The sequence below is a fragment of the Tamandua tetradactyla genome, chromosome 14 (genome assembly GCF_023851605.1).
Source record: "Tamandua tetradactyla isolate mTamTet1 chromosome 14, mTamTet1.pri, whole genome shotgun sequence".
Taxonomy (NCBI): Eukaryota; Metazoa; Chordata; class Mammalia; order Pilosa; family Myrmecophagidae; genus Tamandua; species Tamandua tetradactyla.
In genome coordinates, this window is record NC_135340.1 from 55001553 (window position 1) to 55018357 (window position 16805).

The window sequence follows — 16805 nt, forward strand, 5'->3', positions numbered from 1 at the left end:
GGACGTGGGCCAACAGACTTAAAACTTTAGCACTTCACCTATAAAAAGAAGGGCTATATTTGTGTGAGCATTGTAAGGGGAGTCAGAAAAACTAGACTGGATACCCAGCTGTGCCCACTTATGGGGTTGTAAATGTTGTGGATATCAACAATTTCATATAGCTAAACTTCATAATGCTGTTTATCCTCAGGTAAACCAGTTGATCTTTTGAGGTCTTCTGTACCTACATTAAGGGATTCTTCTGCAGATGAGACAGAATAACAGCAATGAAAGGCTGTGCTGATTTAGTAGGCCTGATGAGGGCCCCAAGATTCTGCACGTCTAACAAACTCTTAGTGCAAGGCCTACACTCTGAGTAACAAAGCTTTGATTATCAGTCATTATTTTGAGCTTCTCAAAGATGGATCATGAACAGTAGTAGCCATAACACCATCACCTCGCATTTAAATATTATTCTATTTTCAAATCATCTTACCTCATTTAATCCACACTAGACTACTGTGAGACAAGTCAAGTAGATAATTTCTTCCTGTAGAAAAACTGACACCGAAAGATGAAGTAACTTACCTAAGATCACAATGCTAATCAGCATGGGAACTGGAACTAGAACCCAGGCCTTAAATCCTTCCACCAGATGCTGTTGCCTCTCTATATGTAAGATATTAGTAATATTATGTCCATAGTTCTCATAAAATAACAACTTTGCCTTTACCAGCAACATTTATGCTAATATTACATAATATTACATAAGGGCTATGAGAGGTAGGCACAGGAGCTTATGAGAATATAGAGGAAGAACGGTGTCAACTCTCTTCAAAGACCACCAAGAACATGCCAGTAGTTGAACAAGTTGGATTTTTTACTCCTTGTGCAGGAACAATCATAGGGAATCATGGTCATCTCAGTAAGAGTGTTAGAGAGGTCTTATAGGATTTGTGCATGTGTTATGTGATTTGGGGGAGCATACTGTCAGGAAGTGTGAGTAACTGTATGATCTTAAATCTTATCTAGAAGGAAAGAAGACTAGAGTGAGGTTAATGCCATAATTTGTAAGGAAGCAGCATTCATTCATATTAGCCAGGATGGGATGTTTGGTCATTTTTGTGGTCGGAACAATGTTCATGATTTTTGCTTCCTTCAAACATGATTATGGAGTGGTCTTGTTTTTTGTTCTGTAAACCCACAACTTCTCTAACAAAGAAAAATAAAGTAATAAATAATTTTTTTAAAAAAACATATTTTAGGGGGAAAAAAAGAAAGGAAGAGGGGAAAAGGCTTAAAAATTGTCTGTAAGGTGACGGGATTGAGTAACATTATTGGCTCTATTTTCCAAATCCTCAATAATACGGTTCCTTCTAATAATATAACTTTAGTTATAAATGTTTTCCTTCATATTTTTACCAATAAACACAAAGTAAAATCCATTAACTGGATACCCGGCCAGATTAAAGGTGAGCTTTGTCGACAACGAGAAACAAGCTTGTTAATAAAGATTGTAAATCCATGTGCCAGACACTGTGCTAAACGTATTTTCACTGATTCCTCACAACAACCCTGAGCGAGGTACCATTTCAATGATAGAGATGAGGAAGATTAAACTACCCGAGGTAACACAGTAAGCGCCAAAACGAACACTGGGGCCCGGCATTCAGCACCCGGCCCAGGTCGGGGGGCAACCCAGACCCTGCCGCCTGCCACGCGAGGATGGGCTTTTGCCGCCCCTCACCTGCCAGAGCAGGGTCGCCCTCCCACATCCCGAACGTACTATTCACCAGTGAGTCAACGCCGGCTGCTAGGGGTGACTTCTTCCCCGGTGCCCCACTTTTTTCCGTCCAGTTCCCTCCCGATTTCCCGTCCGGCGCTCAACCAGGCATTAGGACACTAAAGTTCCGGCCCGATGCATAACCCGGGCAGGTTAGCAAGAAAGCCGGAGCCAGCCAAACTGAGGCTTTTGTCCCGCCAGCTCCCCAATAGACCCTCTCTCTTCTCTGTCCCTCCTGATTTTTTCTGTCCGATGTAAGAATGGAGAAAATTTAGAGTCGTTTTTTTGTCTCCCCTTCCTTCATCTCACTTCCGGCTACAAATCCAATCCTTGCATCTTTCAAACAGAACCCAAATATTGCCAGTTCCCCTAAGACCCCAAGTTCCCGGGTCTCCTCGTGCCCGCTGTCCACGCACCTACCCCCAAGAGCTGTCCATGGCTCAGAGAGCAGGTTCTGCTGGAAGTGCCCCCGCGGGATTCCTAGATACCCACCACGCATCTACACAGCAAACCACCCTGCCCACCCCGCCCCAAATCCACCCCGCGGGCCTCCCATTCTGCAGATTCTATTATATCTTGGACATATCTCTGTTAAAGAACTTTCAACTTTTTTTTTGTATTGTGGTAACATAATGCAACATAACATTTCCCATTTTAAGCTTTCAAGTATACGAATCAGTGGCATTAATTACATTCTTAACATTGTATCTTATTCATTCACTTCTCTCTTCCTCTGTCTCTCTATGACATTCTTAGGTCCAGACTATGCTGGCCTTCCTTTCCCCAACACTTAACATAGTGTTGCAGGACTTAAGCATGCGGCAAGAATTTGAGTAAATTGTAACCACTGGCAGTCTGCTCCCAGCCCTATCCCCAATACAGCACATTAAAACGGTTCTTTTACAAAGTTCCTAAGAACCTCTCTAAAATTCAACTTCCTTTTCCAAGTTTCTTCCATCACTAGTTTCCATGACTTCTCCTCTTTAAATTCTGCTTTGGCTTCTCAGACTCTGCAATGCCTCTCTTATTCCCTCAGACTTTCCTTATCTGCCTCCTTCACTGGCTCTTTCCTTTTTCTCTTCCCACAACCTTAAATAGCCTATCTCCAAAGCCCAGTAGGCATTTTCTTTTCTAGCCCCAAATATGTGTTATCTGCATATAGTTTGATAATGTCTTTCCTTGGGTACCCAGCATACATTTCCACCGATTGCTATCTATTCCTGCTTTGGGATATACCGCTGGCATCTCGAATTCAAGAACAATGTCTAAAACTGAATGCATCTTATTTCTCCATGTTAATTCCTCTTTTTACCATCCCTATTTCTGTAAAAGCTCACATTCTTCTAGGTTGAAAACCCTTGACTATCATTAACTCCTCTCCTTAAAACTTCTTCTCACCAACACTAAATTCTATTGAGATCTTGTTGTCTGTTTTTTATCTCTCTCCACCCTTGTTGAACCTAATGTCACCTGTGATAGTTTGAATTATGTACTTCAGGAAAAATAAAGTAATAATCTTAATCCCATTCCCAGCAACATGACCCCATTATAAATAGGGCCTTTTGAAGATGTTATTTTTGTGTAAGGTGTGACCAACTGAATCAGGATGGGTCTTAATTTTATTACAGAAGGCTTTATGAAAGAGAAGCCACAGGGAGGAATTGGAAGCTGTAAGTCATCTGGAACCCAAAAGAGAAGGGAGAGGTCATCAACGGGAAAACCAGGGAATCCCAAGGATGGCCAGCCTGCCAGAACACAACTGACCCAGGAGAAAGCAAGCTGTTGAGCCTCTAAAACCATGAGACAATAAATGCCCATTGTTAAGCCAACATATTGTGTGGTATTTGTCATAGCAGCCAAGAAACTAAGACAATGCACCAATAGTTAGCGCCCTTATACAATTTATAGGCAGTCTACTAATTGCTGTACTCTGGCCGCATAACAGTTTGTCTATCTTCATTTTAAAACACTGCACCCAGAACTGACCATCATTTTCCTTGGCCTTCTATAATCTAACTCTATCTATACTATTCATATTTATCTTCAGTTTCCCATGCCAGCTGGCATCTACCTAAATGACAGGTATTTCTTCTCATAACGGAGCTTAATGTTTTCTCTGCTTAGCATCCTTCCCTCTCCCACATCCCAACCATGTGGTCCCATATGTTTAAATGACCCTTCCCCCACCTCAGCTGATTGGTCTGCACTGAGCCAATCAGAATTCTTCCTCTGGGTTTTCTGATGTGAAATTGAGAAATAATTCATGCCAGAGGAGAACAAGATTCAGCAATTTTAGCTCTTGATGGAAACAAAAAAAATCAGGGTTCCTTTGGAGTTATAGAATCCAGCAAGTGAATGGGTGTGATTTTCAGGAAAAAAAATGTTACTCATGGGGGTTTTCAGGTCATGGTGGTGTCACTACAGGTGCAGGGTTAGTATGCTGAGGGTCATACAGTCTATAAGACTTGCAAACAGAACGGCAAATTGCCCTTTGCTGATCTAGGAACTTGATTTTATCCATTTATTCAGAAGATTACTTTGTGCCAACCAAACTCACAGGAGTTTGGACAAACAGGAATGTCCATTTATTCATCTACAATAGGAAATGGGCCCAACTTGATGTCCAATATGATCTGCCCAAAACATTCCTTCTTGGTGGGGAAGCCCACCCTGCAGGCTGGACACAGACCAGAGAGGATAAGGAGGCACATAATTAGGAAGACCTGGCGGTGTTCAAGTGAACTTCCAGTAAGCAAAATGAATTATTTGTCCCTCTTCTGCTGATATTTCTATATACAGCACTGAGGCTAGGCATTTGGCAATCCCACTTCAATATATATACATTGAATATAGATATATATCTCTCTGGGGACACAAATATATTATTTTTCTATGACTCTTGTTTTAGTTGACACCAAGTAGGCCAACCCCTACACATCCCCCAGCCATCAGTCAGCACCACAATCACTTCAGACTGAAGCAGTTTTACCTCCTTTACAGTTACAATCCAGAAGGCTCTATCACAGTCCCCTCCTGACTTGGATTTGGGAAAGACTTTGCTACCTCTGCCACACCATTCCATCTCCTCAGACTGAACTGCAATTGGCAAATTCTTACTTGCCAGGGTAAAAGGAATGTGCAGATTCAGTGGCTTCATTTTCTCGCTGGTATTTCCTAACCTGATCTTCACATTCAGGTGTTGAGCCTAAGGAGAGAATATTTAGCTGGGCACATGAATGCAGATTGCATTTCACAGCAGCCTCCTTAGCACTCTACCTCAATGGAAATGGAAATGTCAGGCGAAAACTTCGGGGAACTCTCCTTAAAAGACAACTGGCATGTGTCTTCCCCTTCCTACTCTATTTCATCTTCCTGCCTAGAATTTGGAAATGACAGAACTCCATCTTGGGCTATGAAGTTAAGGGCAACCTCCTAAGAAAGGAGCAGAAAGCAGGAAGGAGCCTGGAACCCCAGACTTTGGAAAGCAGAATTGCCAAAACAGCCCTGGATTGCCTGCATCTAGACTTTAACATGAAAAAGAAATAAACTTCTCTCCTCTTAAAGCAACTGTTAATTTGGATTTATCACCTCCATTGACCCTAACCCTAAACCATATATCCAAGTATGTGCCACTGTTGGTGAGTGAATAGGTTGATCCATTTTGCCTCATTTCTTTTTTAAAGAAATCAGCACATCTAGGTGGACCCAAAGGGAACTATAACCCTCCTAAACCGATAGAACTTTCTGCAATGATTGAAATGTTCTTTATCAATGATGTCTAATATAGTAGCCACCAGTCACATGTGGATTTTGAGTACTTGAAATGTGGCTAGTACAATTGAAATATTGAATTTTAACTTTACTTATTTTAAATTAATTTAAGTTTAAATAACCTCATGTGACTAATGGCTACTGGATTGGATGATATATTTCTAGATAATTGAGAGAGAACTCTGAATTAGTCCTGAATCAGTCAGTATGTGAGAACCAGAGATTAATAAACATGTTATGGGAAGGAGAATTAAACCAAGTATGAATTTTAAATGATGATCATTTCTGCTGATTTAGCTCACAGATCACAGAGCCAGGCATCTAGTATACTATTTCTCTTAAAACCTTCCTCAGTCTTGTAAGATATATGCTTTTGCCGCTATTTTACTGCTGAGGAGAATGAAACTCAGAGAGGTTAGGTGACCCTACCAAGTTCATAGAACCAGTGAAGTGGCAGAACTGGCCTCTGAATGCAGGTCTCGTAGGCTCTGTGGACTCCTTTTGATCATGGAATTTGGTGAGGGCAGAAGGAAAGGAAGCAATAAAGCAGTTTCTCATTCTTTCCCTCTTACCATGACACAGTAAAAATGCAATTTCTCGTGACCAAGTATATACATGTATTTATAAGTGGTAGCATCTTCTAGTGTTTGCCAACATTCGGTTTTTCTTATCCCTGCAGGTATAATGGAGGATTTGGTTTCTCTGTTCCTTTGTAACTAGAAAGAGTCGCATGACTAGTTCTGGCCAATGGATTATGAGCAGAATTGACATTTATCAGTATCAGGTCAAAGCACTTCATTTCAGGTAGAAGATCTTCCAGTGCTTTCTTTCCCTGCTACAGTGATTGTGAAAGCAAATATTTAGATGGAAGTGCTGCAAGACGGAAGCACCCTCTGTCACTAAGCCAATAAGAAGAGGACAGCTGTGTTAGTGGGAATGTAAAATGGTGTAGCTGCTGCGAAAGACAGTTTGATGGTTGCTCAGAAAGTTAAACATAGAATTACCATAAGATGCAGCAATCCCACTTCTAAGTATATACCTAAAATAATTGAAAGCAGGGACTTGGACAGATATCTGTACACCAGTGTTCATAGCAGAATTATTCACAAAAGACAAAAGTAGAGACAACCCAAGTGCTCATCAGCAGATAGACATATATTAATTTTTTACTTAAAAATACATTTAAAAGAACTGGGAGAGAGATTGAAACATAACACACAATCCCCTCAACTTTCCAAATTACTATTTACTCAGAGGAGCAGCACCTAGAAACATGGCACTTGGTGTCCAAAAAATGTTTGTTGAAGGAGTAAAAGAAGAGCCAAGAAGTGACTCTAAAAGAAACTCTGATAACTGCAGTTAAGGTGGTTGCATAAGTGACTATCCAGGTTCTTAGGAAATGTACGTGACAGTATTAAGTGTTCAAGGAGCGTATGGTATACAGCCTACACTCAAGTGTTCAGTAAATGGATAGATAGAATGATATGGCAAATGTGGCAAAATATTAATTAAAAATTAAAATAGGTGGGTCTGGGTATCTGGAGGTCTTTCAGTCTCCTCAATACCATGTAATGGACTGGCTTAAACAATAGGATTTTATTGATTACAGTTTCAAGACTATGAGAAGTCCAAATCAAGGCAGCATCAAGGTAACGCTTTCTTCCCGAAGACTGACATTCTGGGGCTGGCTGCCAGCGACCCTTAGTGCTTGGCTTGTCTATCACCTGGAAATGCACTTGGCAGCCACTCCTGGCCTTTCCCTTCTCCTCTGGGTTCCACTAACTTCGGACTGTTTCCTCTGTGGGTTTATTCTCTGTCTCTGGCCTTCCCTATAAAGACTTCAGTAATAGGACTAAGACCCATCCTGGGCCATACCTTATTTGAAGTAACCCCATCAAAAGTCGTATTTACAAGGGTTCACACTTAAGGAATGGATTAAGTTTAAGAACATGTTTTCCTGGGGTACATAGCTCCAAAACATCACAGACAGGTAAGGGTATATTGCGGTTTGTACTATTTTTGTAACCGTACTTTAAATTTGAAAGTATTTCAAAATAAAAAGTTAGAAAAAGAAAGAAACATTGGCTTCCAGCATTGCCCCCAATACTGGAGCTTGCTTTATTCCTTTCCTTTTGATTTCTTCTTCTTCTCCTTATTCCTTCTACCTTCTAAAAAGGAGTTTTACCCCTGCCACCCTCTAAATACTAATATTAGGAACCATAGATTACGTAAGAGTAATGAATAGGAAAATATGATTCCATTCACACAGTGGGGCAGTAAAGGATGGTTTTAGGCTGGCGAAAGAGCCGTCTCTTACTTCTGAGGCATAGAAGTAAGACAGAGGTAGGAGAGAGGGAGGAGGGGCCATCCAAGAAAAGCATGATGATATGCACACTGAGGAACATTAAGCTCAAGTTTCCCAGGCTGCAATCTCTCTTCCCTTCCCCAAGTCTGGCTGCTCAGTTCATTTTTGAAAAGTGATCAGCTCCGGTGAACGAGTTCCTAATAACGAAAGACAGAGAGAATGATTTATAAGATTCATCAACAGTTTACAATGAGAAACATGTTTGCCAAGAATATTTGTGTCGGCCAGGCAGTACAGCCTCTTCCCAGGAGGGAAAGCCCCCTGGGATCAGGGGATTTCTTGGCAAATAGACAAACAGGGACTTAAAAGCAGATGAACTTGGAGGCTGTGAAGTGATATTTCTCCAAATTCTGGAAGTATGTCATGTCACCTCCTTTTGGGATACAAGAAGAGTGTGTCCAGGATAGTGGACAGGGCATGCCAGCTGCTCAAGAACCCTCTCTCCTGTGGCGCAAGAGACACACTAGGAAACACTTTGTTTTCTAGACCCTTCTGGCTACTGTGTTTCTACCTTGCTTTCCCATCTTGATCACTTTTATAACCTTGCCCTTCCACCTGTTTTAAATAGAAGTTATTTCCAGTGGGCTGGACCCTGATTGCTTTGAATAAGCAGACTTTAGTTTATTTTCTACCAGACCAGGCAGCAGCACGAAATTGCAAACAGTAGTTAAGTGCATTACTCTGGAGTCAGACTGCCTGAGTTTAAAATCCTGGCTCATCACTTAATGTCTGTGTGATATTTAGAACTCTCTGTGCCTCAATTTCTGAATGGACACACAGATGGGTCATCCAGGAAGGAAGGACTTGCTGCCCCAGCTGATAGCCTTCAGCTCTCGGATACTTCAACTTCTCCCTCTATCTCTCCCTTCCAAAGTTTTAGGTTCCAGGGACAATCCCTAATAAATATCCTGCACATAAAATCCCATCTCAGAGTCTGCTTCTAAAAGAGTTCGACCTTTAACAGTTGGTACTAGGAGTGGTCTAAGAAAGCAGGAAATAAAATGATGTTTAGGAACTGTATCACTCATCACATAGCTGACAATGAAGTCCTGCCCACATGATGGTGGTCTAGCTATTAAACATTTTATCACAGGTGAATAGAGACATTATTAGTGAAGAGAATGATGTACTAGCTGGTGAGATGTATCAGGTATTTGAAAAATAAGGGGGTGGGTGGGTGCATAGTAACTACAAGGATGTAGGATTGGGTGGCTGAAAGTCGAGTATGAAAGCCAGAGGGTCTCCTTAGTAGCAGATAAAGAGGCTTTCATCACCTGCAGTGAGAGGCAAGACAGCTGAGGAATTAATAATCAGAGTAGCCCTAGCTCCAGGAAGGTTAAATTCCCAAGCAAGGCAGTTTGGCTAAGGCAAGGCCATGGCTCTAGTTGGGAAATAATGGAATAATGACATGTGGGATGGGACATCTGGTTGATTCCTCTGAAAATTTTGAGTCCTCACATTCTCATGAATCCTGTGACCCTGCAGAAATAGGCCACCATCCAGCATTCCCCTCTTACTTGAAAACATCACAGATGCCTGTCCCCTCCAAGATTATATGTGTCCTCCTCAGAACTTGCCCTTTTCTTCCCTCCTGGCCACTAGGCATACAATTGGGGTTAAGTTACTACATAAGCCAGTGGGAGTCATATTGAATCTGATAAGGCAGAAAAGGGACTGTATCCCAAAGGAGCTGCAAGAACTAGTCATGATGTAATGGCAGGAGCTGGGAGAGTAGCAAGGGACTAGATTTTGAGGGTGCTTGATCAAGGGACTCAACTGTAAGGTTGGATAAGGGAGAGTTTATTTATTTAGGAGCATTCCCTGAAATACAGGATTTATCACTCTGTCAAGGATCCCAGTAAATGGTACAAATTTTCTCACATGTTTAAAATGTCAGTATTGCCAAGACAGATGGTAAAGTAAGTGATTTAAAAGCTCAGAAAAGTGAGCAGACTGAAGTGGACAGTCTTCTGGAAAACCCATCAGATGATTATACTACATGGGAAAACCTACAATATATACTATTTTCAAGGCCATAAGGAATGGGTTGGTAAGAGGGGCACCAGCATCACAGAAAATTCGGTGTTGGTTCTCCTTCACAGGTCAGGGATGCCAGTAGTAGCAGCTATTATAGAGCTAGACTCACGAACAGCAATAGATGCCAGGTGGCAGCTCTTAATAGCCAGAAGCAGATAGATGGGCAAGGTTGGAGTGGCAGTCTAGGAGGGCTGACCCTCAGAGAGTTAAGGAGATGGTTAACAGAACACAGCCTCCTTCAGGGCAAAACAGGTGGGCAGCCAGGCTACTCTTCAACTTATCGTCAGAAAAAATCAAGGATGGGTGATTAGGTGGCTGAGGGCAGGCTCCCCAATAAGAAAAGACCATCACCTGCCCACTTTCTGTGCCTGAGCCAGTTTTCAGCTTCTCTTTATTAAAAAGAGGCTCAAGTCACTAGAAGGAGAGATCCTAACACCATGGCAAATATACACAATAATAATTTCCTGAGTCCTTCTGCAAAAGACCTATGGTTGTTCTAAGAAATTATCATGATGATGAATATACAACTATGTGATGATATTGTGAGTTATTGATTATATATCAAGAATGGAATGATCATATGGTAAGAATGTGTTTGCGTTTAATAAAAAAATAAAAATAATAGAAAAAGACCTATGGTTATTAACTTGGGTAACTGGAGAACACCCAAACATTTCAAGGACTATTGAACACAGGGTCAGAACTGCCATTGATTCCTGAATCATCATCCTGGCCCTCTATTAGATGCGAATATGTAGGAGCCAGAAAATTGATGGACTCCTGGCTAAAGTCCAGTTTAAAGTATATTCACTTGCTAGTCATTTTTTCAGTCCCTGAGGGTATAATTAGGATAGAATACTTGTTAGCTTATGCAAGCCCCACGTTAGGCCCTTGACCTGTGGGGTAAAAACTCTCCTAGTGGGTCACCAAGTAGAAGACTTTGAAACTGTCGCTTCACCTAAGCCAAGACAGTAAATAAAAAACAATATCCAATCCCAAAAGGAATGATAGAAATTACTGGCACCTTTAAGCATATCTCCATTTAATTCACCAGTCTGTCGCCAAAGAAACCAGGAAGATCCTGGAAGATATCAGAAGACTGTGGTAATTTGCAACTGTGGAGCCAGATGTCGAATCGTTGCTAGGGCAGATTAACACAGGCTCGGGTACATGATATGCATGAAATGCAGCCATTGGTTTGGAGAATGTGTTCTTTTCTATCCCTATCAAAAAAGAGGATGCAAAACAGTTTGAATTCACAAGGAACAGATAGTAGTTTATATTTATGGGTTTTCCCCAGGGCTATATTAACTCTCTTGCCCCCTATCATAGTATAATCTAAGATCTAGACCATCTGGACATCCTACAGAACATCACATTGACCTACTACATTAACGATATCATGCTAATTAGAACTGAGCACTAAGTGGCTAGCATGTTAGAAACCTTGATAAGATATGTGCACACCAGAATGGGCAAGATAAATCCTATGATTTAGGAGCTTGCCACTTCAGTAAAATTTCAAGGATCCAGTGGCCAGAGGCATGATGGGACATCCATACAAAGTAAAAGACAAATTAGTGCAACTTGGGTCTCCCACTGTGAATGAAGAAGCACAATGCCTAGTAGACTTCTTAAGCTTCTGGAAGCGACACATTCCATACTTGGGGATACTGCTCTAGCCCATATACCAGGTGACCTGTAAAGCTGCCAGCTTTGAGTGGGGTTAAGAGCAGGAAAGCATTCTGCAGCAGATCCAGGCTACTGTGCAAGGATTCCCATGCTATTTGGTGAATACAACTCTATGGTATTAGAAATATTGGTGGTGGGATAAGTGGGGCACCTCACAACCATATGAGGGGCTTCTTAAGACCAACTGAAGAGGGAGGGAAAAAAATCCCAAGCTTGATTTATGGATGAGTTGGCTCAGTATATGATTATAAGCCAAAAATTAATGGCAGGGCCTAGAGCCTCACTCAGGGGAGGCCTTGAAAGACAGCAGTGTGAGAAAATCCTTCTAATGGGCAGAACTTCATGCAATGTACCTGGTCATCGCTGTGTATAGACAGAGAAGTGGGCCAAGACTAGTCACTCTTTTTCTTGCTCTCTCTTGCTCTCTCTCTCTCTCCATATATGTATGTATTTGCAACTGTGGAGCCAGATGGGGCACCATACAAAGTGGGGGAACCTCACGACCATATGAGGGGTGCCCCACTTATTGGTGGGGGCAAGTTACATATACACACACAGAGCAGTGAATGATCTGAAACAGGACCTGGAAGGAAAAAGTTCAGAAAATTTGGAACAAGGAGTATGGAGGTAGAGGCATGTAGATGGACATATGGGAGTGGGCATAACATGTGAAAATACTTATTTCACATCTTAATGCCCACCAGAAAGTATCAACTATAGATAAGGTACTAAACAACCAAGGAGGCAGAGGGACATGGCCAGTCTGTCATTGGCCGCCCCAGTGCTAGCACAATGATCATAAAACAGCCACAATGGCAAAAATGGAGGTGATGCTTGGGTCCAAATGGCAAGGGTTCCTACTTTTCAATGCTGATCTATCTACTTACACCAACAAAATTCAACCTGCCAGCAACAAAGATCAACACTGAGATCCTTTGTGGGTCTCTTGCAGAAAGATAAAAATCAGTGGGTTTCACTTAAAGAACATTTCTTCTTCTTTCTTAATTCCAGTCAAGGGTCACTGACTACATTACAGTACAATTTTCTTTACATCAATTTGGTGTGTTAGCACGTATGTCAGTTTGAAAATATTATGTACCTCAGAAAAGCCATGTTTTAATCCTGATCCAATTTTGTGGGAGCAGCCATTTTCTTTTAATCCTGATTCAACACTGTAGGCTGGAAACTTTTGATTAGATTATATCTATGGAGATGTGACACACCCAATTGTGGGTATGACCTTTTGATTAGATGGAGCTGTGACTCCATCCATTCCAGGTGGATCTTGATTACTTTACCAGAATCCTTTAAAAGAGGAAACATTTTGGAGTGAGTCAGAAATGACAGAGCCTCAGAGCTGGTAGAGAGAGAGCTGGTAGTGAGAGAGTCAACAGAAACTTCAGAGCAGAGCTGATACAGATGCTGATACTTGGAGAACAGAGACACAGATGTTTGGAGATGCTTGGAGCCCAGCAGACGTTGCCATGAGATGTTAAGCAAGCCAGAACCTGGAGAGAGCAGAGGGAAGCCAAGAGATGAAAGCCAGTCCTGGAGAAGCAAAGTGAGGAAATACCACAGGAACAGAGGCTGAAAGCAATGAAGCCCAGGAGCAAGGGACTAGCAGATGCCAGCCACATGTCTTCCCTGCTGACAGAGGTGTTCCTAACCCATTGACCTTCCTTGAATTAAAGAATTTTTCCCTGGATACCTTAGTTTGGACATTTTTATAGGCTTAGAACTGCAAACTTGTACCTTATTAAACTCCCTTTTAAAAGCCGTTCCAGGGAGTGAAAAGGTAGTTCAGTAGTAGGACTCTTGCCTGCCATGCAGGAAACCCAGGTTTGATTCCCAGCCCAAGCACTTCCCAAAACAAACAAACAAAAGAAACCAACAACAACAACAAAAATTCAACAAATGGTGCTACAATAACGGGATACTCACATGGATAAAGAATGAAATGTGACCCCACTATACAGCATATAAAAATAAATAAATAATGAAAAGCCATTCCAGTTCTGGTATATCACATTCCAGCAGCTTGCAAACTAAAACAACATGTTTTAAGAAGGCCCCCCAGAAGGGCACAAGGCTTCAGGGCATCTAGCAATGACCGTTACATTATGTAGCCCATCTTGGCCATGGGCTCAGTTCCAAGGATATGATGGAAAAGAGAAGTCCACGGGTTATTTGTCAAGAAAAGTCTTCTGGGATTAAGGGAAAAATGGGTTTTATTTAGGTTGTTTTCTCCACTTTAATCTTGAACACTTTTCAAGCTGACTGACCACAAACTGGACACTGGGGTATGTGTTTGGTTCCAGGGATTTCACTTCATATGCCATTTGCTTTTTTTCTAATTTGAAATATTATATATATTTATATATATATATGATGAATTTCCAAGTATATTTTAATAAGTAGTTGTAGAACAGATTTTAGAATTTGGAATGGGTTACAATTTTTCTTCTAGCTGCTCCAAGACACTGGAGACCAAAAGAAATATCAATATAATGATTCAGCAGTCATACTTCTTTGTTAAAGCTTATCTTCTCTGTTTTACTTCTCCTTCACCCTTTTTTCTTTTTTTTTTGTGAAAAATAACATATAAAAAACCCAATAACTTTCAAAGTACATTGCAACAATTAGTTGTAGAACAGATCACAGAGTTTGGTATGGGTTACTAGTCCACAATTTTAGATTTTTATTTCTAGCTGCTCTAAGATACGGGAGACTAGAAGAAATATCAATATAATGAGTCAGCACTCATACTCATTTGTTAAAACCTACCTTCTCTTTATAACTCTACCGTCACCTTTGATCCTTCTCCCACTCTTTACGGGTCTTAGGCTATGGCCATTCTAACTTTCTTATGTTGGAAGGGGCTGGCAATAATATGGTATAGGGGGATGGAACTAGCTGATGTTCTGGAGAGGTTAACCCCTCAGCATTTCAGGACTTATCTGGTCCAGGGACCCATCCAGAGGTTGCAAGTTTCTGGAAAATTACCCTAGTGTATGAAACCTCTGCGGAATCTTATATAATGCCCTAGGAATTCTTTAGGATTGGCAGGAATGGTTTTGGTTGGGGGTTGGCAAATTATGATAAGTAGCAATGTCTAATTGAAGCTTGTGTAAGTGTTACCTCCAGAGTAGCCTCTCAACTCTATTTGAACTCTCTCAGCCACTGATACCTTATTTGCTACACTTCTTTCTCCCCTTTTGGTCAGAATGGCATTGTTGACGCCACGGTGCCAGGGCCAGGCTCATCCTGTAAATTCAACCCCCACACCACTAGGGAGACTTTCATACCTGGATGTCATGTTCCACGTAGCGGGGAGAGCAATGATTTCACTTGCAGAGTTTGGCTTAGAGAGAGGCCACATTTGAGCAACAAATGATGTCCTACAGAGGTGACTCTTCGGCACACCTATAGGTAAACTAAACTTCTCTGCTACATGCAAAAGCTTCACAAAGAGCAGGCTTCAAGGTCAAGGGCTTGACATATCGATTTGTGTGTCCCGAATGTTTCACACAGTATCTGGGGTTTCCCCAGTGGTAAAGTTTAATAGTCCCATATTTTTTCTCTCGTTCCTCAAGGGACTTTGCCAATATTTTAAAATTATCTGCTTAACATACTCTGGGATCTATACATGGCATAACATTAAACTATGCAGGATTAAATGCTCTCATTCTTATTCTGGGCTCCCAGTGTTTGGATTGTTTCAATGATCTATCCAGAAAGGCTGTTAGATCATGTGCCACAGAAAATTTAGACTGTAGACAAATAAACCTTTCTTCCTTTGGTCTCAAAGAGTAGGTGAAGTTCTAAAATAGAGATAATGTCTTCCTTACCCCTGTATTCTTGATTTACCTTAATCCTGATCTGGTAGGCTTCTCTCTTATCTCTAAATACCAAGTTATACAAATAGAAAACAGCCCTTCAAAATCAAGAAATAACAATTACTGCTCTAGACTAAATGTGACTGCTATAAGACCTCACAATCTAGGCCCCAGTTTTCTTATAAGTATTTTAAAAATGTGATCATTCAGTGTTTGCTCTTTTGTTTCTGGTTTATTTTGCTTCACTAAATGTCTCACAGGTCCATTTGACATTTGCTTTTATTACTATTTTAAGGTGTGCACATTTGTGACAGGTATTGTAACTTGATGGAGAAAATGAAATTTAGACAATAAAGTGGAAAAGGGGTGCCAGAGAGCAAGAACTCATCAGCCTGCCTGTGCCCATTCATACCAGGGAAGTCAGAGCTCTAACTCCCAAGTTCACTACCAGAATAAATGAATTAATGGACTCCAAAGGAGCATGGAGAACAGTTTCAAATTATTATTGAAGCTTATGTTTCCTACCCTATATTCCAAATCCTGCAAAGAAATCACTTCTGGAGCTGCCTATCAACATGTATAAGATTGAACTTAACTCCTGCACACGCTAGTCCTCCTGTTGTGTTCATTATCTGGATGAGGGTCTACCCTAATGAAGTGTCCATTGATTAGCTTCCTAAACCAGAATCTGAGCATCATAGGGTCTGAGACTCTCCCTCCTTAACCCTTCCCCAACTAATCTCCAAGTCCTAAGAATGCTACCTTCCAGTTGTCTAGTGTCCATCCACTTCTCTTCACTCCCATTGCATTTTTCCTAGTTCAGGACACCATTATTTTGTGCCGAGATGACACCAAAAGCCCAAGCAGTCTCCTTGCCCTTGCTTTGCCACTCCCTTCTTTTTCTTTGGGGGGGGAGGGTGTTTAATTGAGAATAGTATTTATTTTTACATTTTTTATTGTGAAATATAACACACATATGCAAAAACAATACATTTCAAAGTACATTGTAACAAGTAGTTACAGAACCGATTTCAGAGTTTGGTATGGGTTATAGTTTCACAATTTTAGGTTTTTCCTTCTAGCTGCTCCAAGACACTGGAGAATAAAAGAAATATCAATATAACGATTCAGCAGTCATTCTCATTTTGTAAATCCTCTCTTCTCTGTTATAACTCCTCTTTCTCCTTTAATCCTTCTCCCAGTCTTTAGGGGTATCTGGGCTACGCCCATTCTAACTTTTTCACGTTGGGAAGCGGTGTGGATAATATGGATGGGGGATGGAACTAGTTGATGCTTTTGGAGAAGCTGGCCCCTCTGGGTTTCAGGATTATTTGGCTTGTTG

General features: G+C 41.2%; 1 protein-coding gene across 3 annotated transcripts in view; it reads right to left on the reverse strand.

Annotated features, from left to right (window-relative positions):
• Positions 1-1859, reverse strand: part of NDUFAF1 (NADH:ubiquinone oxidoreductase complex assembly factor 1) — a 38494-nt gene extending 36635 nt beyond the window's left edge. For 2 of the 3 annotated variants that reach the window (XM_077127506.1, XM_077127504.1), the window contains exon 1: positions 1766-1859. The gene's annotated coding sequence lies outside the window, so the exon portion shown is untranslated. Of the gene's footprint in view, positions 1-1726 lie in introns of all 3 variants that reach the window. The other variant, XM_077127505.1, reaches the window with a different exon arrangement.
• Between the last annotated feature and the right edge of the window lie 14946 nt (positions 1860-16805).